The 24794-nt window shown below is 37.8% G+C and overlaps 1 pseudogene; it reads left to right on the forward strand.

The window, feature by feature from the left end:
* The first annotated feature begins 5024 nt into the window (after positions 1-5024).
* Positions 5025-6179, forward strand: LOC123940140 (annotated as a pseudogene).
* The last annotated feature ends 18615 nt before the right edge of the window (positions 6180-24794 follow it).

Consider the following 24794-nt stretch of genomic DNA (forward strand, 5'->3'; position numbering starts at 1 on the left):
CTTGCTGTAAAGGGAAAGAGAGAGAGATCAGAAATCAGCTAGCCGGAGAAGCAGACACAGTGAGGGAAAAGGCAGAGCATACTAATATAATAATGCAGAGGTAAATCCAGTTCACAGGGAAATTTTGATGATGCAGAAGAGAGAAAAAGGTTAGAGTGGTATCATTGGGTAAGCAAGAGAGAATTTATCACAACATTTGAATCATTACATGTACATTTCAATATATTCCATATTCAATATATTCCATAGTTAAATTTGAGATTCGCAAGGCAGGGTTGATATCCTCTCAACCCTTTCTGTCCTGTGCTTGCCAACAGTTTTGACCTAGAGCACACCATTTCTCTGACTGGAAGTGGAAGAGTAGATGTGGTCCACAGATGTTGACCCTTCTTCCCCCAACCAATCTTCAGCTAATGACAGATAGAAGTTGGAGTATGATACCCCAGAGTCTTCACCCTTGGTAAGAGGGCAGTTTTACGGAGGCTGCTATGGCATCTCCTCCGGGTATCCAGGGGAATTGGACCTCAGTTGTCCTCAGCATTAATCTGCTCATTAGCTCACCCACTACTGCTTTCTTTTCCCTGTTTCACCTGTCCACCCTCTTACAGCGCTACTGCCTCCTGGGATCACATCCCAAATAAGCTATTACACTCAAGTCCTTGTATCAGTGTCTGCTCTAGGGAAACCCAATCCAAGACAGTGTAAATTCAAATAATTCTGACTAAGCCCTACTTACTTGTTAGTAGTACAATACTTCTTACAGGTTGCATAGAAAAGTTGTCATTCCAGAATAACTTCAAACAATGTCTTTATCTTAGCAGACTCAACCCAGAATATAACTGACTTGACTAAAATGGCCTCATATCTTTGCCTGAGTGTCATTCTTTGTCACATCAGCATGGCGGCACTAAGTGTTTTTCTTGAATAAGTGGCTCCTTTGATAATACACCACAGGTCCAGAATTCTGCTCGCCATGATTTTCATTCTATCAAGGGAAGCCTAAGACATTTCAGAATTCCCAGAGATTCTCAAACTGTGCTTCATTTATTCTATTATGCACTCAATCTGTCTTGTCCTTTTCAACTGGATTCACCAGGGAATACAATTAGATAGCCACTTTATTTGCTTTTCTCTTTTTACACTCCCTAACCTGCCATTTCATTTTTAGTCTGAATTGTTGTGCCGCTTTCTCATCTCCTACTCACCCCATCTCACTCATCTTTCATTTAAAATCCCACAGAGTTAGGCAACTATAATGTTATTCCTTCCCTTAATACCAGAAGATTTCATTTTGCACAGATAAGTAATAGTAGCTAATATTTATGTAGTGTTTATATGTTCCAGACATTATTATAAGTGTTTTACATGAGTTTTCACATCAACATGTGTAGCAGGTACCATTATTGTCTCCATTTTACAAGGTTGAATTGCTACAAATTTTTATTGGTATATTTTGAATTGCATAGCACCTTAGATCTAGAAACAATGTGAAAATTCCTTTAGGTGATCTTTTCTTAATAGGTATTTTCTTGGTAAATAAAGATGCTTCCAAGTGCTCCTAGGGTAATTATAGATCCAAAATTTGAAATAGTCTACAGGTTCTATGCACTGAATTTTGTCTTCCCAAAATTCAAATGTTCAAGCCCTAATCCCCAATGTTATGGTACTGGGAGTTATTTAGGATTAGGTGAGATCATGAGGGCAGAACTGTCATGATGGGGTTAGTTCTCCTATGAGTAGAGACCAGATAGCCATGTGAGAACACAACAGGAAGATGATTGTCTGCAAGCCAGGAAGACTATTCTCACTAGGGACCAAATTGGCCAGCACCTTGATCTTGGATTCCCCAGCCTCCAGAATTGTGAGAAATAAATATTTGTGATTTAAGGCACCTAGTCAGTGGTATTTTCTATAGGATAGCCTGGGCTGACTAAGACAACAGGGTTTGCGGGAACCCCCCTCCCCGGCCTGTCTCTCCAGACCAATGTAACATTCTTGTCCTCCCCTTAATGTGACAGTCCAGTCATAGTAGTTTCATTGTTTCTCCAATGACACATGTCCCTCTAGTTCAGCACTTTAGTAAATGCTGTTTCCATTATCTTGTACACTGTGGTAGACAAAATGATGGCCCTCAAAGATGTCCATGTCCTAATGGACATGTCCATGTCCAAAACCTGTATTGATTTTATATTAAAAGGGCGCTTTGCAAATGTGATTAAGTTAAAGATCTTAAGACAGGAAGATTATCTTGGATTATCCAGGTAGATCAATGTAATCACATGGGAGGGAAGAAGTTGGAATCAGAAAGAAGGAGATATGAATGAGGCAGGATGTTTAGAATCAGAGGAAAGGAGATGTGACCACAGAAACAGAACTCAGAGTGCTGACATTACTGGAAAAGGGCTATGAGCCAAGGCATGTGGCGGTCTTCTAGAATCTAGAAAAGGTGATCTGTTCCTTAAACAGATTCTTCCCTAGAGCCTCCAGAAAGAATGAATCCCTACTGACCCATTCTGAACTCCATAATTGTAAGATAATAAATTATGTATATTTAAGCCACTGTTTGCGGTAAAGTATTACAGCAGTAAGAGGAAATTTTAACTCCTGTTGATCCTTCATATTTTAACTCCTATTTTTCATTTTAACTCCTCTTCATTTTAATTCTTATTGATCCTTCAGATTTTGATTCAAATATCACTTCCTCAGGGAAGAGCATATCATTTCCCTTCCACTTTGACCACAAACTCATTTTTTAAAAAAATGCCTCTATTACATTTTCACAGCATCCCATACTTTTCCTTTGAAACACTTAACACTCTTAAATAATTTGATTAATAACTGTGTAACTCCCAGAACTAGAAATTCCATGAGGGTAGAGTCTATGCTTTTTTCATCGTTATATTCCCAGCACCTCACACTGTAATATCACAAGCATCCAATAAATAATTGTTTAATGAACAAAGAAAGAAATGAAAGAAATAATTAATATAGGATACAAAAATGATTTATAGCTCTAAAAGGGACATGCAAATATTGTTGTTATAATTTTAACTGGTTAGACCTCCAAATGAAAACGCTATCTTTAAAAGGCAGCCTAATAGCATATGGAGCATTATTCCTGTATTAAACGGCATCAGAAGTTTATCGTCAGAAACAACTTCACTGGTTAATGAGAAGTTGGAAACTCTCTCCTACTTTCTGTCTTATCTTCATTCTTCTCTTTCTAAGTCATAGCTTTTCCTTGTTTCCATCAGTTCAAATATATGAAATTGCCTTATAAACCTATTAGTCAAGATAATCCTTGCTGTCGTGTAGTAACAACCCCCCAAATCTCAGTGATTTCAGACACAGATAAAATAACTTCTTGTTTTTGCAAAGTCTGAAGAGGGTCAGCAGAGCTGCCTTCCATTTGTTGACTCAAGAATTCAGGTTCCCTTCCTCTTGTGATGTCATCATTTCAGCCTGTGGCTTCCAAGGCTATCGTGTCAGGACAAGGCATGAAGAACTCACAGTCCTTAGCTACCTTTCTCCAGAAGTCAGTGATATCACTTCCACTCATAAGTCATTGACCTAAACTTATCACCTGGGTCCAAGCTGTCTACAAGGTCCGAGAAATGTAAGGAGCACGGAGAGGATTTGGTGAGCATTGCTGTATTGTCCACAGGGACTATGTATACATATTGCTTTGAGCAATGTTTCATTGCAATATAAATCGAAATGTTGCTTTGCAAGTAATATTTTAATGCATTTAAAAGTTCCAGCTCTGGGGCGCCTGGGTGGCTCAGTGGTTTAGGCCACTGCCTTCGGCTCAGGTCATGATCTCAGGGTCCTGGGATCGAGTTCCGCATCGGGCTCTCTGCTCGGCAGGGAGCCTGCTTCCCTCTCACTCTCTCTGCTTGCCTCTCTGCCTACTTGTGATCTCTCTCTGTCAAATAAATAAATAAAATCTTTAAAAAAATAAAATAAAATAAAAATAAAAGTTCCAGCTCTTCAAGAAAGTGAGGTGACTCACTTTGTAAATAATCTGTTGTGAATAATCACTTCAAATATGTCTGTTTTTACATTGGCTTTTCTTAAAGTGGTATAATCATTGATGTGCTGGAGCTGGCTCATACTGGTTCAGCAACCTGAGTTGACACATCTCTTCCAACTCCCAAGTTCATGTTATATAGCTTGAATTTGGCCACAGTGGGGATTAGCTATACTACAGAAGTCAGCAAATGCTACAAATCAGGACTTCCTTCATTTTTTTCAAAGAGCCAATTGTTAAACATTTACAAGTATACCACTGTATACACTGGTAGTCAAATGACTGCTTGGCCTTCGAAATCAGATTGTTGCATAGTATTACAGTAATTGAGTTCTGAAATTTTAAAACCAAATTATATTTTTGTGCCTAGGTGTCTGTGCATACACGCACACATGTGTTCATGGTTTGCAATGCAATGTAATAAAGGGTTCTAGAAGAAGGGTTAGGAGACCAAAGGTCTATTCCGGATTTTGCCACAATCATTCATGAGAACTTAGCCAAAATGCTCAATCTCTCTCAGACACAGGGTTTTGTTTTGTTTTGTTTTGTTTTAATATAAAGTAAGGGAATTGTACCAGCTGACCTCCTATCTTATTTTGATATTGAGGATTCAAGTCCCAGGCTGAGTTAAGTCATAATTATCACACACTGCATTAAGATTGAAGCCACCTAAAAGCACCTAATTGTTTCAGGGTCAGAATTTATTCCTAAATGATTCTGTTGGTTTGTGTTATCTCTGTAAGAAGTACATGCATACAACACAAAAATATGTATGAAAGAATGGTGCTCTGTTACTGTAAGTTAAGCGAAAGATTTGCACTGCAAGGGATTCATATTGTAAGCTCTGTCATCTTGAGGATTAATCTACTGCAACGGCAGCATTTTCTTTCCTTTTAGATAATGCTCTTAAATCAGTCTTTATTCCAGTTATCTACTGCTGCTTTAAAAATCACTGTTAAGGTGTCGGAGCCGCTGCCGCCAAGTCCAGATCCAGTCTCACGCGCTGCTGACGCCCGCCCTCCCGACGTGCACTCCCGATTCCTTTTGGTTCTAAGTCCAAAATGGCAACTCTCAAAGATCAGCTGATTCAGAATCTTCTTAAGGAAGAACATGTCCCCCCAAAATAAGATTACAGTTGTTGGGGTTGGTGCTGTTGGCATGGCTTGTGCCATCAGTATCTTAATGAAGGACTTGGCAGATGAACTTGCTCTTGTTGATGTCATGGAAGACAAACTGAAGGGAGAGATGATGGATCTCCAGCATGGAAGCCTTTTCCTTAGAACACCAAAAATTGTCTCTGGCAAAGACTATAATGTGACTGCAAACTCCAAGCTGGTTATTATCACAGCTGGGGCACGTCAGCAAGAGGGAGAGAGCCGTCTTAATTTGGTCCAGCGTAACATGAACATCTTTAAGTTCATCATTCCCAATGTCGTCAAATACAGCTCAAACTGCAAGTTGCTTGTTGTTTCCAATCCAGTGGATATCTTGACCTATGTGGCTTGGAAGATAAGTGGCTTTCCCAAAAACTGTGTCATTGGAAGTGGTTGCAATCTGGATTCAACCCGGTTCTGGTACCTAATGGGAGAAAGGCTGGGAGTTCACCCGTGAAGCTGTCACGATTGGATCCTCGGGGAGCATGGAGACTCTAGTGTGCCTGTATGGAGTGGAGTAAACATTGCTGGTGTCTCTCTGAAGAATCTGCACCCTGACTTAGGCACTGATGCAGATAAGGAACAGTGGAAAGAGGTTCACAAACAGGTGGTTGACAGTGCCTATGAGGTAATCAAACTGAAAGGCTACACTTCCTGGGCCATACTGTCTGTGGCAGATTTGGCAGAAAGTATAATGAAGAATCTTAGGCGGGTGCATCCAATTTCCACCATGATTAAGAGTCTCTATGGAATAAAAGATGAGGTCTTCCTTAGTGTTCCTTGCATCTTGGGACAGAATGGAATTTCAGATGTTGTGAAGGTGACTCTGACTCCTGAGGAGGAGGCCTGTTTGAAGAAGAGTGCAGATACACTCTGGGGGATCCAAAAGGAGCTGAAGTTTTAAAGTTTTCTAATGTATCACTTCACTGTCTAGACTACGACGGGGTTTTAGTTGGAGGTTGTGTACATTGTCCTTATTATCTGATCTGTTACTCAGAGAAAAAACATCAGTTTCCTAAAGTTCTAAATAGGAATGGTTCAGCAAACCCTGCAGCTATACTCTAATGCTGGATGATACCTGCCTTTGTAGTCCTAAATGGGTTCAACTCAGAGGCACCACTGCCAATATTACGTATGCTGCAGGTGCTCTTCCAACCAGATGCGTATTTCCTGTGTGTTCTATGACTTCTGGTTCCTTCACCCAACACCCAACATGCCTAGTTCATCTTTTCCAGTCAGTCACATCCTGGGCTCCAACATATAAATTCATTATTGCATGTATTGTGCATAACTGTTCCAAAGGATCTTACTTCATGTACCATGTATGTCAGAATATAGTGTACATTGCCATATAATGTAAAAAGACCATGCAACCAACTAAGTGTCATACCAACTAAAATACCAAATAAAATTTGAACAGTGACTTTTTTTTTTTGAAAAAAAAAAAATCACTGCTAAACTCAGTGGCTTAAAACGTAAACTACTATATTTCATAATTTTCTGGGTCAGGAATTCAGACACATGGGATCCAGTAGGGTTGCCAGATAGTATCCAGCCAAGACCTAAGCTCATCTGGAGAATCCAAGGCATCTTTATTTTCCAGACTGGTGCCTTGACAGGAAGAGATAGAGGACTAGGCTCACTTTGGCCCCTCTCTTTCACTCCAGGAAGGTAGTCAGACTGCCACATGGTGACTCAGGGTTCTCAGAAATCAAAGCTACAACTGCCAGTCCTCTGAAAGTCTAGACCCAAAAATGCCATGGTGTCACTGGTGACATAGTCTACTTGTGAAAGCAGTCATAGGTCTGTCCAGATTCAATAGGAACAGGTTCAAATAATTTGTGGTCACTTTAATTTGTAAAATCAAGACATATCTTAAATGCTATGAGAGCTTCTTGAAGACCCTCTGTAACCCTGTTCTCTCTTAAATACACAACTGCCCCCAATTATGGTAGAGAGATAAATTACCACTACATTGTGCCTTGCTCCCCTATATAAACCTTGCAACACTTAGCACAATCTTGGTATGTAATAGTTCATACAAAAATATGTTAATTATATCAGTACATTTAAAAATGTTGTCTGTCTACAAAACTGTATAGGTTATGGCTAGTGTATTAGTCAAGGTTCTCCAGAGAAACAGGACTACTAGAATGTATTTTTATATATATAAGATATATACATATATATATGGTATATATGCATACGTAACATGTATAAGATAATATACATAAGTACATATAAATGTATATTTGTATACATACACATATAAGATATATACACATACATATATATGTGCATATGTATATACATATATCCTATTGGTTCTGTTTCTCTGGAGAACCTTGATTAATATACTAGTCATAAGATAAATATTATGACTATCTTATCTTGCAGATATCATATTTATGCATATAAATAAACATATTATGTATATATGAAGACATTTATTATAAGATATTGGCTCATCCAATTTTAAAGGCTAAGAAGTTTCGCCATCTGCCATCTGTAAGCTGGACACCTGGGAAAGCCGGTGGTATAGTTTGAAGGCTCGTAAATTATAATCAATTATATAGCACTCTTCACTGATTGGATTGATTAAAAAAATTTTTAAACTGGACAGTGTTGGGGTGCTTGGTTGGCTCAGTCAGTTAAGCATCCAACTCTTGATCTCAGCTCAGGTCATGCCCTCAGGGTGGTGAGTTTTAGCTCCACATTGGGCTCTATGCCCAACATGGAGCCTCCTTAAAAAAAACTAAAAACTGGACAATATTATTAGCAATAATGTGAAGAAATGAGAATTTCTGGTAGAATTGAATTTGGTATAGTTTGCAGGCCAATTCAGTGGTATTTATTGAAACAAAAAATTACATACCTACTGTGACCTATTAATTTCACTTCTCATTAACCTCCCTTATTCTATACAAAGTGAAACACTTTGATATTGTCAGAATTATTGACAAAGTCACACATTTTATCATATTTTTTTATTATCAGTTAAATAAAATGCTCAGGTTACTAACCATGACCTGCAAATATTGGCAGGAAGGTATCATCTTTAATATGTTCATAAATTGACATGTTTTGCACAATTACGTAAGCAACCACATTTAAAGTTACAAAGATTATGTAGCGTTATTCATAAGCATGAAAAAACCCAGAAACAACCTAAGTGACCTTAAATAGTGGAGGGGCTAAACAAGATATACTATAGTACATGTACATAGTATATATAGTATATATAGTGTATATATATATATATATATATATAGTATATGTACTATGGTCTTAGTTAAAAGAATAGGATAAACAAAGTGAGAGTTGCTGAGGAGAAGGGGGTAGGGAGAGGGTGGTTGGATTATGGACATTGGGGAGGGTATGTGCTATGGTGAGTGCTGTGAAGTGTGTAAACCTGGTGTTTCGCTGACCTGTACCCCTGAGGCTAATAATACACTATATGTTAATTAAAAAAATAAAATTAAAAAAAAGAATAGGATAGATTTATGTGTACTAACATGGAATGGTCTCCAGAACAAATTGTTGAGTGCAGGAGAACATAGTGGAACATTATATACAATGAAAACATCTTTATAGATCCTGGATATCAGCCTTTTGTCTGTACTGTCATTTGCAAATATCTTCTCCCATTCCGTGGGTTGCCTCTTTGTTTTGTTGACTGTTTCCTTTGCTGTGCAGAAGCTTTTGATCTTGATGAAGTCCCAAAAGTTCATTTTTGCTTTTGTTTCCTTTGCCTTTGGAGACATATCTTGAAAGAAGTTGCTGTGGCTTACATCGAAAAAGTTACTGCCTATGTTCTCCTCTAGGATTCTGATGGATTCCTGTCTCACGTTGAGGTCTTTTATCCATTTCAAGTTTATCTTTGTGTACAGTGTAAGAGAATGGTCAAATTTCATTCTTCTACATATAGCTGTCCAATATTCCCAGCACCATTTATTGACGAGACTGTCTTTTTTCCACGGTATATTTTTTCGTGCTTTGTCGAAGATTATTTGACCATAGAGTTGAGGGTCCATATCCGGGCTCTCTACTCTGTTCCACTGGTCTATGTGTCTGTTTTTATGCCAGTACCATGCTGTCTTGGTGATCACAGCTTTGTAGTAAAGCTTGAAATCAGGCAACGTGATGCCACCAGTTTTGTTTTTCTTTTTCAACATTTCCTTAGCAATTCAGGGTCTCTTCTGATTCCAGACAAATTTTAGGATTACTTGCTCCAGCTCTTTGAAAAATACCTGTGGAATTTTGATCAGAATGGCATTAAAAGTATAGATTGCTCTAGGCAGTATAGACATTTTAACAATGTTTATTCTTCCAATCCAAGAGCATGGAATGGTCTTCCATCTTTTTGTGTCTTCTTCGATTTCTTTGATGAGTGTTCTGTAATTCCTCGAGTACAGATCCTTTACCTCTTTGGTTAGGTTTATTCCCACGTATCTTATGGTTCTTGGTGCTATAGTAAATGGAATCGATTCTCTAAGTTCCCTTTCTGTGTTTTCATTGTTAGTGTATAATCAACTGATTTCTGTACATTAACTTTGTATCTTGCCACATTACTGAATTACTGTATGAGTTCTAGTAGTATGGGGGTGGAGTCTTTGGGTTTTCCATATAAAGTATCATGTCATCTGCGAAGAGAGAGAGTTTGACTTCTTCCTTGCCAATTTGGATATCTTTTATTTCTCTTTGTTTTCTGATTGCTGTTGCTAGGACTTCTAATACTATATTGAACAAGAGTGGTGAGAGTGGGCATCCTTGTCGTGTTCCTGATCTCAACGGGAAGGCTGTGAGCTTTTTCCCATTGAGGATGATATTTGCTATGGGTTTTTCATAGATAGATTTTATGAAGTTTGGGAATGTTCCCTCTATCCCTATACCTTGAAGCGTTTTAATCAGGAACAGATGCTGGATTTTGTCAAATGCTTTTTCTGCATCAATTGAGAGGACCATGTGGTTCTTCTCTCTTCTCTTATTGATTTGTTCTATCACATTAGTTGATTTGTGAACATTGAACCATCTTTGCAATCCACGGATGAATCCCACCTGGTCATGGTGGATAATCTTTTTAATGTGCTGTTGGATCCTATTTGCTAGGATCTTGTTGAGGATCTTAGCATCCATATTCATCAGTGATATTGGTCTGAAATTCTCCTTTTTGGTGGGGTCTTTGCCTGGTTTGGGGATCAGGGTAATGCTGGCTTCATAAAAAGAGTCTGGAAGTTTTCCTTCTGCTTCAATTTTTTGAAACAGCTTCAGGAGAATAGGTGTTATTTCTTTTTTGAAAGTTTGGTAGAATTCCCCAGGGAATCCATCAGGTCCTGGGCTCTTGTTTTTTGGGAGGTTTTTGATCACTGCTTCAATCTCATTACTAGATATTGGTCTATTCAGGTTGTCAATTTTTTCTGGTTCAATTTTGGAAGTTTATAGTTTTCCAGGAATACATCCATTTCAACAGACAAAAGACTTATATCCAGGATCTATAAGAACTTCTCAAATTCAACACACACAAAACAGATAATCATGTCAAAAAATGGGCAGAAGACATGAACAGACACTTCTCCAATGAAGACATACAAATGGCTATCAGACACATGAAAAAATGTTCATCACTAGCCATCAGGGAGATTCAAGTTAAAACCACATTGAGATACCACCTTATACCATTTAGAATGGCCAAAATTAGCAAGACAGGAAACAACGTGTGTTGGAGAGGATGTGGAGAAAGGGAAACTCTCTTACATTGTTGGTGGGAATGCAAGATGGTGCAGCCACTTTGGAGAACAGTGTGGAGATTCCTTAAGAAATTAAAAATAGAGCTTCCCTATGACCCTGCAATTGCACTACTGGGTATTTACCCCGAAGATACAGATGTAGTGAAAAGAAGGGCCATCTATACCCCAATGTTCATAGCAGCCAAACTGTGGAAAGAACCAAGATGCCCTTCAACGGACAAATGGATAAGGAAGATGTGGTCCATATACACAATGGAGTATTATGCCTCCATCAGAAAGGATGAATACTCAACTTTTGGAGCAACATGGACGGGACTGGAAGAGATTATGCTGAGTGAAATAAGTCAAGCAGAGAGAGTCAATTATCATATGGTTTCACTTACTTGTGGAGCACAAGAAATAACACAGAGGACGTGGGGAGATGGAGAGAAGGGAGTTGAGGGAAATTGGAGGGGGAGATGAACCGTGGAAGACTATGGACTCTGAAAAACAGCCTGAGGGTCTTGAAGGGGCGGGGGGTGCGAGGTTGGGGGAGCCTGGTGGTGGGTATTATGGAGGGCACATATTGCATGGAGCACTGGGTGTGGTGCATAAACAATGAATTCTGTTACACTGAAAAGAAATTAGATGAAAAAAGAAGAAAGAAAAAGAAAACCTCTTTAAGTTAAACAAAAAGACAGAAAGGCTACTATAAATTGTTAATGATTTTGTAAATAATGATATATAAATGCAAAGAATAACGTCTGGCAGGACATTTATAAAGCTGTCAACAGTGGTGATAAGAGAAGTATTGAGAGTAGGGGCAGAAATCAAAGCAAGGATTAAAGGGACTTTAGCCTCATCTGCAATCTTTTAATCTCTATGAATACAATATATTATTCATAATGTAAAAAAGTAAAAATAATTGGCAAAATTAGCCAAAAAAATTTTATTTGGGTGTCTCAATCGGTTGAAGCCTCTGCCTTCAACTCGGGTCATAGTCTCGGGGTCCTGGGATCAAGCCCTGCGTCGGGCTCTCTGCTCAGCAGGGAGCCTTCTTCCTCCTCTCTCTCTCTCTGCCTGCCTCTCTGCCTACTTGTGATCTCTGTCTGTCAAATAAATAAATAAAATCTTAAAAAAATTTTTGAAATGGGTCGATTACTATTAGTAACAAGATGAGGTATATTTTTAAGTAGACAAAATTTTAGATCATTACATGTAGCATAACTTCATTTGGATAAAAAGAGAGAGAATGACTAGTCTCTAGATACATATTGCATTTAAGTGGCAAATGCACAAAACAGAAAGATCCCTACCAACTGTTAATGAAGGTGACTTTGTGTGGGAAGGGAGTTAAAGGGAGAGGCAGAGCAGGCAGGGGGGAGATTTACTTATCTTAATAAGCTTCGGTACTGTTTTAATTTTTATAATGACCATGTACTATTTTTTTAATTAAAATTCCAATTAAAATAGTAAATTCAGGGATGGTCAACATGGCTAGTTATAAAACATCCAGAATTTCACACCTACACCACAGATTATTTCCAGGTCTCACTTTTGTTTAAAAGATGGAAGCATTTATGTCTAAGGGATTGACTTGAAGTTCATGTGTTCAGTCAACAGACAATAGTCTCCATGGTTTACATGTGCATGGACTGGCTTTCTTCATTATGTAGATAGGAAATAAGCATATGCAATTATTCTTCTGTAAGAGTTGGGGACAATGCCCTAAGAAGGACACATTACGTTTCATTGGTTTGTAACTTTCCCAGCGAAGGGTATAAAAGCTGAATAATCTGATCCAAACCAAATTATAAGGCATGTACCCAAAGATACTGTATTGATTGTTCAATCACTTTTTGATTAACATAGGCATTGAAGGGATAAATGTATAAACTGACAACCATTACTGTTCCACTCCCTTATGCCCAAAAGAAAAACAAAAGAAAAAGATTTTACAAAAAACGTCTGTTTTGATGGTATCAAATGTGGTAGGAAGAACCTCTTCCTTTTAGTCGTTTCCTGTTTGTCAGCTTTCTATCTAGGTGTCAGGTTTAAATTTGGAACATGCAATATGCAGTGAATTTATCTCAAGCAAAGGACAAAAAAAAAAAAAGAGAAAGAGAGAGAGAAGAAACAAAACTGCAGATTACCCATCTGAAAACAAAATATATTTAACATATAAAGTAATATTACCTTTTCTGGTTATAAAAGCCACTGTTCTATAAATGGAGTTAATTTGCATAATGCCAATCAGTGCCATAAATAAATATGGCTCTAATTGCTTATGAATTGTTAGACTGTGATTTGAAGCTTGATTTGGAAAATGCTGGCATTAACAGATTATAAAATAAAATCAATGATGAAAAGTGTTTGATTCCAAAATCAGGAGAAGTCAAAAGTGAAATATCAAGAGCAAAATTAATGTAAGAATCTCCAAAGAGAATGGTGAGAAATGAAAGAATATTCTAACAAAAAAACAAGGAATACAAAGCACTGATTAAATCATATGATTATTATGAGGATTCACTGATACAAAAATGAAGTTCCTTCTTAGCTAATATATGGAGGAAAGGAAGAGAGGAAATCACTATTAGACCCACTAATGACTGACCCAAGGAGGAGTAAAAGAGAATTCCCTCAGTGCATGTGTGAATCACTATTGTGTGATTCACTATTATGCATGTGTGAAATCACTATTAGACCCACTAATGACTGACTCCAGGAAGAGTAAAAGAGAATTCTCTCAGTGCACGTGTGTATCTACCTAAACAATAGGGAGGACAGCCACACCTGGAATTTCCAATACAATGACTGCTGATTTATTTTTAACTGTGATATCAGTGACACCATAAAAACACACAAAGCTTAAGTGCATAGCACAATTAATTTTTACATATGTATGCATCCATGTACCATCTCCCACACCAAGATAAAAAATATTCCATCACCTCAGAAGATTTTCTTAAGCCTGTTTCCAGTCGATTCCACTTCCCCTGGAGTTAGATAGTCACTCCTGTAACCTTTACCATTGTAGCTTAATTTGCATGTCCTTGAACTACTTAATATAAACGGAAACATACAATATGTAGTCTTTAGTGTCTGATCTCTTTTTATTGCTGAATGACATTTGCGTTGTTCCCATTTTGAGATCACAATGAATGAAGCTAAGGCGATCATTCTTTAAAAGTGTTATGGTTCGGGCGCCTGGGTGGCTCAGTGGGTTAAGCCACTGCCTTCGGCTCAGGTCATGATCTCAGGGTCCTGGGATCTAGTCCCGCATCGGGCTCTCTGCTCAGCAGGGAGCCTGCTTCCCTCTCTCTCTCTCTCTGCCTGCCTCTCTATCTACGTGTGATCTCTCTCTGTCAAATAAATAAATAAAATCTTTTAAAAAAAAAAAGTGTTATGGTTCACCACTGGTGGTCAAGTACAGTTCCCATTGATCATAGTATTCGTGAATTAAAGAAAAAGGCTTCTCAACCTATAACGGTGAAACAACCTATAACGGTGAAACGGGCCAAAATAGACAATTCCATCCAAAAAAGGGAAGGAACAGAAAGTACCTAGTATTCATAGGCCCGTAGCAATCCACTCAGACTCATGGCACCACTTTAATCCCTTGACTGGGGCCCAATTCTGCTCCCTTGTAAGGGGATTATGATTGGTTCTTGGCTTTGATGTTTGGGCTCTTGATCCCTCCCTTCAAATCATCATTTCTCATCCATAAAAAAAAGTCTTTGTTTACACCAATGTAGCTCTCTTAGCCTGCTTCTCACTCACAGAAGTTAATTTTGTACTATCTCTGTTTATTTCATTCCAAGCTGTTTTGATTTCTTTAGCAACTTTGTGGGTTTCTCATATCAACTCATAATAAACTCCAGTAAACAAAGTCACACTCCAATTTCTTTCTGAGACAAGTCCTTTTATACCTGGGCCATGTGTAAGGCTGATATAGAAAAATACCCTCAAAATTCTTGAAAGCTTTATCATTTAACTGAGAGGACCTCTAAAAGCCTATACTAAACCTTCCTGAAATCCTCCTAAAGGGTCTTATAGCTACATATGTGAGATATTTACCCTGAGGCTATGCTCTACTGATGACTCTGTATTTGATCTTGCTATATATTACTTTGAAAATCTTTTGCCGGGAGACACTGTGTATAGAAAACAGTTTTATTTTCAAGCCCAACAAGTCCTGGATATATTATAATTCTTCTAAATTTGACTCAAAAAAGCATAATAGTCTCTTCTTCATTTCCTCTCTCTTTCTTTAGTTATCATAATCAGTAGAAGAAGCCAATTGGCACTTTCTGCACTCCTCCTGGAGATCTCCACAGCCAAGCCCATGAGTACCTTAAGATTTACCCTTTTGAATTTCCAAATCTCCAGAGGCAACACTTATGGCAAACTGTGCCACTGCATAGCAAGCATCATTTCTTCCTCATTTTCAGATAACCTTTTCGCAGTGTCATAGGAGCCCTGAGCAATGGCCTCATGAGGCTCTTTGAGATTACATTTACAATACTTTTGAGGCCATACCAGCATCCACCAAGTCCCAAAGCCCATATCACATTTTAAGATTTTTGTCGTATAACACCTTCTTTCCATTTGCTGCACAAGAAACTGCACCAAAATGTAATGGCTTCAAACAATAGCAGTTTAATTAAACTTCATTATTTTGTGGGTCAGGAATTTGGGTAAGGCTCAGTAGAGTGACTTTTCTGCTCTATGTGACATTGACTGAGGCCACTCAGAGGTTTTCAGCTATGGCAACAGGGTTGTTTGGAGACTCCAAGAGAGCTTCCTGGGCTGAACTGGAGTGCCTGCACATGGTTCAACCCTCTAGAAGGCTCTGGTATGTGTCAAAATTATTCAGAAGAATGTCATCAAAGACAGAGATAAAGAAAAGATTTATGTCATCTACAGGGCCTTCTCTGGCTTAGACTACTCCAAAGAATAGAAGAGGTCATTTGCTTCATGCCACAGAGAATCATTCTGTTTAAGAACCAGCTCTAAATTTAAGAGGAAATTTACATTATTGTATGTTTTGCCCCCAATTAGAGCACCTATAGACAATGAGGCCATCCGATGTATGGTTCCAAGGAGCACATTTTAAAATGTGTGTGGTGCTCTTAAGGAAACATGCTCTTATTTTTGAAGCTGGCCAAAACATTGAAAATCTTAAACCTTAAGATCTGAAGTTTCCTGGGAAATACATCTTAATTTCCCAGATCCCAAGACCCCCTCTCTTTCCATGTGTTTGTGTTTTTTCTCTCCCAGGTCCACAGATGGGCAAGCAATAGGGTTGAAATAACACCCAATGAGAACATGGCATTCTCTTTCCTCAGGAGGCATGCCCAATCCAATAAAGATAAAGTTTACTTTTCTGGAATCTCTTTTATAAGAAAAAGTCTCTGTCTTGATCACTTTTCGCCATCTTCCTTTCAACTATTTTTCTTGCAAAGGTTGGCCCAATATTGCAAACTCATCAGTGAAGCTGCTAGGCCCAAGCTTTCTCAGGAAGTTTCTGGTTAATTCAGGCCTTCCAGGAAAGTAAAAATAAGCCTGAGAACTAAAGTGCCCTCAATCTAAGTGGGGCCTTGGTGATAAATGATGGTCATTCTAATTCATTAAATGGAGAGTGTATTAGCATGGGGCTTGGAATTGACATTATAGAAGAGTAACTAAGTATGAACTGACAAAATTGCTTAGCAATATAAGAATATTGTGCTACTTTGTCTAACAAACCAATGATATTTGGTTTTTATCTCATTTTCTTGCTATCAAAAACCCTTGACGTTTGCTTTTCTGGTGTCATATCCAAGAAAGACCAAGAAAGAAGCAGCAATTTGGGGCTATGTATTTACAGTAGGAGGCACTTAGAGAACAAGGTTGTTGCTCGGGGGTCTGCAAACTTGTCTTAGTGTCCATACAGAACCACACCTCAGAGAATGCCTTCACCCACATCTCTGAAAAAAGAAGAAAGCAGAAAGCTTATGACATGGTAGAAACATTTTCTGAACAAGAGAAATAATTTTTTGTTCATTTTCAGTCCTTGGTTTACATCATAAAGAAGACTTGTAAGATATTAAAGATCAATTGCACCAGGTTAATGTAAAATCAAAGCTAATACTGATCTAGGAGTGAGGAATTATTACCTTTCGTGATGGATCAAAATTTGAGCATATCTTTACTTCAAAACAATATGCAGCTACAGATGAACTTCTATCCCTTAGTCTCTCTTTTCAGTCACAATACCCTATACATCAAAGCTAACAACTCACTGAGATAGAAAAATCAGTCTCCAAAGAGATGGTGAGCCAGATTCAAAATTAGCAAACTTCATTAGGGTCAGAGAACAGCAAAACTAAAAGCCAGCTGGACAGTTTGTTGCTATTATAATTATAATAATAGTACTATTATTATTTTGAGTTATTAGTGTGTTCAGAAGGCTCGATGTATTTAATTAACCTTTCAGAAGACGAGTCTAAAATATCTGGCTTTGTCGTAATGAAGTTACAGCTGTTGTTAAAATCTGATAGAGCCCTGTTCCTTTTATAATTTCATGAGAAATGATTCATTTATAAAATGCCTCCACTTCACTCATTCATTTATAACCAAAGAGATGCACTAATCCACTCAGGAAACAATTCTTGTGATACATAGGAGATCAATTGTTTTATGAAATAAAATTAAAAGTGTAAATATGGTTAACATTTTAAAGGTATGTCAATTGAAAGTACTCTTTGAACTCATTTGACCAAGTATTTTTTTCCATTTTTTGAAATCACACCTGTGCTAAGACATGCACTCTCTTCCTCTATCTGGTAAGCACAAGGTGTGGGAACTTGTGCAATAGATAATTAATCTCTATTGCTATCTATAGTTTCATAGTTAACACTGCCTTAGCAGAAGTGTGAAAACACATTCACACCTTTGAAAATGGATGATTAACTAATCAAATGACAATATGAATGTTAGACAGAAATACAGAAATGACTGCAAGGCAGAGCTATTTATGATTATAACATTCTATTTAATTTTTAAGGGTGGATTGTTCAGTGTAATCTGTGCTCCTCAAACATCCAAGCAGATTCTCAACTTTTTAATTGCATGAGTCCTCAAAAAAGAATGAATAAAATTTCATATGTTTCCCTAATTAAGCAATTTTTAATATGAGAGTTTAAGAAGGAGAAGAGAGTTATGTTTCAAGACCATAGGCAAGGAGGAGCGAAGAAAGGAGAATCACATTTGAGTGAAGAGTCAAATTATTTTTTTACTCTGGACATTGTCATTTCCATTTAAAATGCAGGCTAAGCTGAATAAATAATTGAATAGTTAATTCTCTTTTGATAGTCTGATGTACAGAAATCCAAACTAGGAGGTAGGCCCCTGTGCATTATTTTGTTAATTTTTTAGGCTTGTTTGTGTGTTTTCTTTAAGAAATGATAATCAGGAAAAGGCAGAGACACTGTTGAAGGAATACAGATCTAAGTACTAGGGCTTTAAAAGCAGTATTCTGTGTACATTGTATTAAAAGCCTTTAGATAAAAATATTTACATATATATATATTTTTTTTAGAAAGAGAGCACACGAGCAGCGGGAGAGGCAGAGAGAGAGAGAAGCAGGCTCCCTGCTGAGCAAGAATTCTCAATGTGGGACTCGATCCCGGGACACCGGGGTTATGACCTGAGCCGAAGGCAGCGGCTTAACCAACTGAGCCACCCAGGTGTCCCAACACGTATTTATATTCTTAAAGCCTAATTATATTTGCAACACATATCACTTACTGCCTCATAGTGTGGTATTTTAAAAACATGGTAACTCCTCTGTAATACCTTGAGATCCGGCTACACGTCTGATTCACTATCCCAGCCCAATTTAGCCCAGTGCTTTATATTGAGTGGACATCCCTGTCTACTGAAGCAAGCCTAAATAGTAAATGAGGAGACAAGTGTTGTTATAAAGTTGCATTTTCATGGAAAAACTTGATTATTTAAAGAGTAAAAAATGTGATTTTTTTTTTCAGTTCACAAATTAGCCACACATTTCTCTGTTACCTACAAAAAAGTTCTATGAATTAGCAATAGTTTATTTATCAGCACCAAATAAATCCACTGTCAGCCAGTCAACCTTGTAGTTGCCATTGCCCCACCTTGAATGTGTGTGTGGCTGTAGGTGTATGCATACATCTATTCTCCCTCTCCAAGCTGGCTTCTGTTTCCATTTCTTTACTGAAACCATTCTGAAAAAGGTCTTCCCCATCTTTCTTTATCTTGACTTTGCAGCAACATTTGACACCACTAAATAATCCTTCCTTTTAAAACATTGCCTTCTCTTGTTTTCCATGCCAACACATGCTTGGGAGATCTCATTTACCCCCGTAGACTCAGTTATTATGTACATATTTTTATGCCTACCAAGTTTAAGCCTCTGGCCCAAATATCTCTTCTCACCTTCATTCCATGCACTTATATGAAAGTATGTACACACACAATACTACACACATGCTTGCAAACACACACACACACTCAGGGCATCACACACCTGTCCCTCACACCTATTCCTTCACTATGTTTCCCTCTCTTAGTAACATTAGTTACCCAAATAGAAAGCTGGGTGTCATCCTTTACCCTTCTTGTACCTCCACATCTAATCTCTCAACATATCCTACTCATTCTACCTCCCAGTGTATCTCAGATTCATTGTCTCCTGTCCATCATAGCCGCAGCAACCATTATCCCAAATCATTTATTGCAATATCCTACTAGCTAGTCTTCTTGTCTCCAGTCTTGCCCCATTCTGTTCCTTTTCATACTGTACTCAAACAGATTTTCTGCAGTGGTCTTTACACTTTTTTGCTTACAACCCATCCTTAGAATTTTTGAAAAATATATATACTTTCTTACTATTTTTTAAGTTCACATAAAATTATTTTACTGTAAAATTAAATAATTACAAAGGGTGGAATATCCAGTAAGATGCAACACGGATACAAAAAATAAAACTGATTTTTCCTCTTTTGAATAGATCCAAATGAATCTAAATGATAAGATTTGATGCCCATCGTTGTTCTCTTATAAATACATGAAAAAGTTCCTCTCTAACAACTGGAAGTATCATGGGTTCGATACTTTTCCCTTGAACTTGTACTTCCACTCTATTTTTTTCCCTACAGTTTTTATCCTAAAGAGTAATTTTTAGTCCTGGTTGATTATCCTGTCGTAATGCAGAAAAACATATATAAAAGTCAAAATGTTTAAAAATTTCCTGTGACTATAAGGTTGTAAATATTATTAGGTTCTTATAGGTTGAGTTACTCTTATACTTATCTTACAATATAATTGATGAAAGCATCATAAATATATTACATTTTTAGAAAAATTTTTTTACACATGAAAGTAAAATTTTATAAGATAATGACTTTTTAATGAGATAAATAAGTCTTTTTTCAAAGATTTTATTTATTTATTTGACAGACAGAGATCACAAGTAGGCAGAGAAGCAGGCAGAGGGAGAGGAGGAAGCAGGCTCCATGCTGAGCAGAAAGCCTGATGCGGGGCTCGATCCCAGAACCCTGGGATCATGATCTGAGCTGAAGACAGAAGCTTTAACTCACTGAGCCACCCAGGTGCCCCAGTAAATAAGTCTTTTTTCTATCACTTTATGTGTCTGTGGATAAACATTATATATCTCTGGAATGATAAAGCATTCATAATAACTTCTATGCCCATATTTGGCCTTAAAGATATAATTTTTGAGAAGCTTTGATTCCCTAAATAACTAGTGGGCCAGGAAGGAACTTTATTATACCAATGAGGACACATTTCTTTAAACTCTTTTCAAGCAATATGCCAAAAAAAATATGATATATATTATGTAATGATATATTATGTATATATACACTATAAATATAAATATATACAATAATATATATAACATATATCATTTTTTTTACATTGATATATCAGTTGAAAACATGATTAGATCCTCCTTCATCTTATACGAAGCACAAACTTGGACACCTCTTAGTGAAAGGACATTTTACCAGTTACTAGTGTTATTTTCTTGGCCAATGCCTGAGATTGTACCAAAAACTTTAATAAACTTTATTAGGAGTTCTCCTGAGGACTCACCTACTCCAAGCCCATTAGCCTTAGCCATGAGCTTAGGGCACGTTTGTTAAAGTCACACACACTCAGGACCCACCCAGTTGCCAGGTACACAGCAGCCTCCATGTACCCCACTAAGCCACGAAACCACACCCAGCCACCCACTTCCAAACATTGTCACACACTGTGACCACTCTCACACCCCAGGCTGCCCCACAGAACTTCAGGGGATCCATAAAAGGACTATTAGCCCAGCTCAAATTTGCTAACACCACTGGCCTGCTCCCAAGTTCTGGCAGGCACATCCCCTCAAGGCTATCTGGATGGGTCCCACTAACAGCACAGAGAGTAAAGCATAGCCCACAACAGGCAGAGAGTCGGTGCAGATGACTGAACTAAAAGGAAAAGTGACTCAGACACAATAACGGGACATAAGCAATACATGTCAGATACTCTTCCAAAGTGCCAGTCACTGGTAGACAGAAGACAATGCACTGGAGGGCACCCTTCTACATAAAGTTACTCCTTTTCCTTTTTTTTTTTTTTTTTTTTAGATTTGTTCATTTATTTGAGACAGGGAGAGAGCACAACATGAGGAGGGGGAGGGGTAGAGGAAAAGAGAGAAGTAGACTGCCCACCAAGCCGGGAGCCTGAAGTGGGGCTCTATCCCAGAACTCTGAGATGGAGACCTGTGTGAAGGCAGACACTCAACTGAGTGAGCTGCCCAGGTGCCACATAAAATCACTACTTTCAAAAGCAGAAGACATACCTGATTTTCTTAACACAGAGAAACAGACACAGAGGCAGACAAAAATGAGGAGATGGAGAAATTTATCCCCAGTGAAAGAGTGGAACAAGGCTACAACCAAGTGAAACAGTTACAAGTAACTTGCCTGATAGAGACTTTAAAGCAATGGTCACAAGGACACTCACTCACTGGACTTGAGAAAAGAGTGGAAGACATGAGTGACACCCTTAACACAGAGACAAGGAATAACATAGCAGAGATGAAGGGCTTAATAAATGAAATGAGAAACACGTTTGATGGAATGAGCAGCAGGAGGGAAGAAGAACAGGAACAAATTAGTGACCTGGAAGACAGCATAATGAAAAGTAATCAAGCTGAACAAAAGAGAAAGAAAAGAATCATGCAAAACAAGAATAGACTTGGAGAACTCAGTGACTCTATCACATGTAATGACATTTGTATCATAAGAGTCCCAGAAGAAGAAGAGAGAATAAAGGGGACAGAAAATTTATTTGAGGAAATAATGGCTGAAAACTTCCTGAATCTGGTGAAGGAAACTGATATCCAGATCCAGGAGGCACAGAGACTTGCCAACAGAATCAACAAAAGCAGACAGACACTCAGACATATTCTAATTAGATTTGCAAAATACGGCAATACGAAAGCTCTTATAAGCAGCAAGACAAAAGAAGTCATTAACTTATATGGGAAAACCCATAAGGCTAGCAGGAGATTTTTCAACATGTCCTTTGCAAACCAGAAGGGAATGGCATGATATATTCAAAGCGCTGCATGGGAAAAGTCAGCGGGCAAGAATACTCTATTCAGCAATGCTATCATTCAGAATAGAAGGAGAGGTCAACAGTTTCCCAGACAAACAAACCCTAAAGGACTTCATGACCACTGAACCAGCTTTGCAAGAAATTTTATAAGGGACTCTTTGAGGGGGAAGGAAGACCCGAAGTAACAGTTTGGAAGTAGGAAACACAAAAGCAGTATCAATGAACATTTCTGTAAAATATCAGTCAAGCAGTTCTCAAAAACAGGATATAAGCATAATAACACATACCTAAGACATGGGGAGAACAGGAGAAAATAATGGGTTCAAATTAAATGACCATCAACTCAATATAGACTGCTACATGAAGAAGAGGTTATGTACAAACCTAATGGTAACCATGCATCAAAAACCACTCATGAATATGCAAAGAAAAAAGAGAGAGAAATCCAAATATATCACTAAAGAAAATCAGCAAAACATGAAAGAAAGACAGGAAAGGATCAGAGAAAATCTTCAGAAATAACCATGAACCAAGTAATAAAAATGACAGTACACACATATCTATCAGTAATTACTTTGAATGTAGATGGACTAGTCAAAAGACATAGGGTGACAGAATGGATAAAGAAGTAAGACCCATCTGTATGCAGCCCACAAGGGACCCATCTTAGACCTAAAGACACCTGCAGATTCAAAGTGAGAAGATGGAGAAACACCTACCATGCAAATGGATATCAAAAGAAACTTGGAATAGCAATACTTCAGACTAAATAGACTTTAAAACATATACTGGAGCAAGAGACAAAGAAAGACACTACATAATCATAAAGGGGACAATCCAATAAGAAAATATAACAATTGTAAATATTTATGCACCCAACTTAGGATCACCCAAATACATAAAACAGTTAATACCCAACACAAAGGAAGTATTCAGTAATAATACTATAATAGCAGGGGATGTTTACCCTTCACTTACATCACTGGACAGATTATTTAAACAGAGCAGCAACAAGGAAACAATGGCTCTGAATGACACACCAGACCAGATGGATTTAGCAGATATATTCAGAAAATTCCATCCTAAAACAGCAGAATACATTGTCTTTTCAAGTGCATGTGGGACATCCTCCAGACTAGATCACATATTGGCCCAGAAACCAGCTTCCACAAACTCAATAAACTCAAAATCAAACCATGCATCTTTTCTGAGCACAACACTATGAAATTAGAAGTCAACAGCAAGAAAAAATCTGGAAAGACCACAAATACATGGAGGTTAAATAACATACTACTAAACAATGAATACATCAACCAGGAAATAAAAGAACTAAAGTACATGGAAACAAATTAAATATATATATAATCTCTGAAACCTCTGGATGAAGCAAAAGCAGTTCTAAGAGGGAAATTTATAGCAATACAGGCTTACCACCAGGAACAAGAAAAATCTCAAACAAATGAACCATACAGCTAAGGGTGCTAGAAAAGGAACAACAAATGAGACCTTAAACCAGAAGAAGGAAGGCAAAGAGAAAGATTAGAGCAGGAATAAATTATATACAAACTAGGAACAAGAAAACAATAACTAACACAATAGGACAGATCAATGAAACTAGGAGCTGGTTCTTTGGAAAAAAATCAATAAAATTGTTAGACCCTTAGCCAGACTTATCAAAGAGAAAGAGAGAGAGACAGACAAAGGATTCAAATAAATAAAATCACAAGTGAGAGAGGAGAAATAACAACCAGTACCACAGAAATACAATCATAAGAGAATTTTATGAAAAACCATATGCTAATAAATAGTGTAACCTAGAAGAAATGGAGAAAATCTCAGAAACATATAAACCACCAGAACTGAAACAGGAGTAAATAGAAAATTTGAGCAGACTGATAGCCAGCAAAGAAATTGACTCAGTCATCAAAAAGTTCCCAAGAAACAAAACTTGAGGACCAGATGGTTTCACAATGGAGTTCTACCAAACATTCAAAGAAGAGTTGTATCTATTCTTCTCAAACTATTCCAAAACCATGCTAATGGAAGGAAAACTTCCAAATTCATTCTATGAGGCCAGCATTACCCTGATACCAAACCAGACTAATGGACCACTAAAAAAGAGAACTACAAACCAAATATGATAAAGATAGACATAAAAATTCTCAATAAGGGGTGCCTTGGTGGCTCAGTGGGTTAAGCCTCTGCCTTCGGCTCAGGTCATCATCTCAGGGTTCTGGGATC

Source organism: Meles meles, chromosome 4 (assembly GCF_922984935.1).
Source record: "Meles meles chromosome 4, mMelMel3.1 paternal haplotype, whole genome shotgun sequence".
Lineage (NCBI taxonomy): Eukaryota > Metazoa > Chordata > Mammalia > Carnivora > Mustelidae > Meles > Meles meles.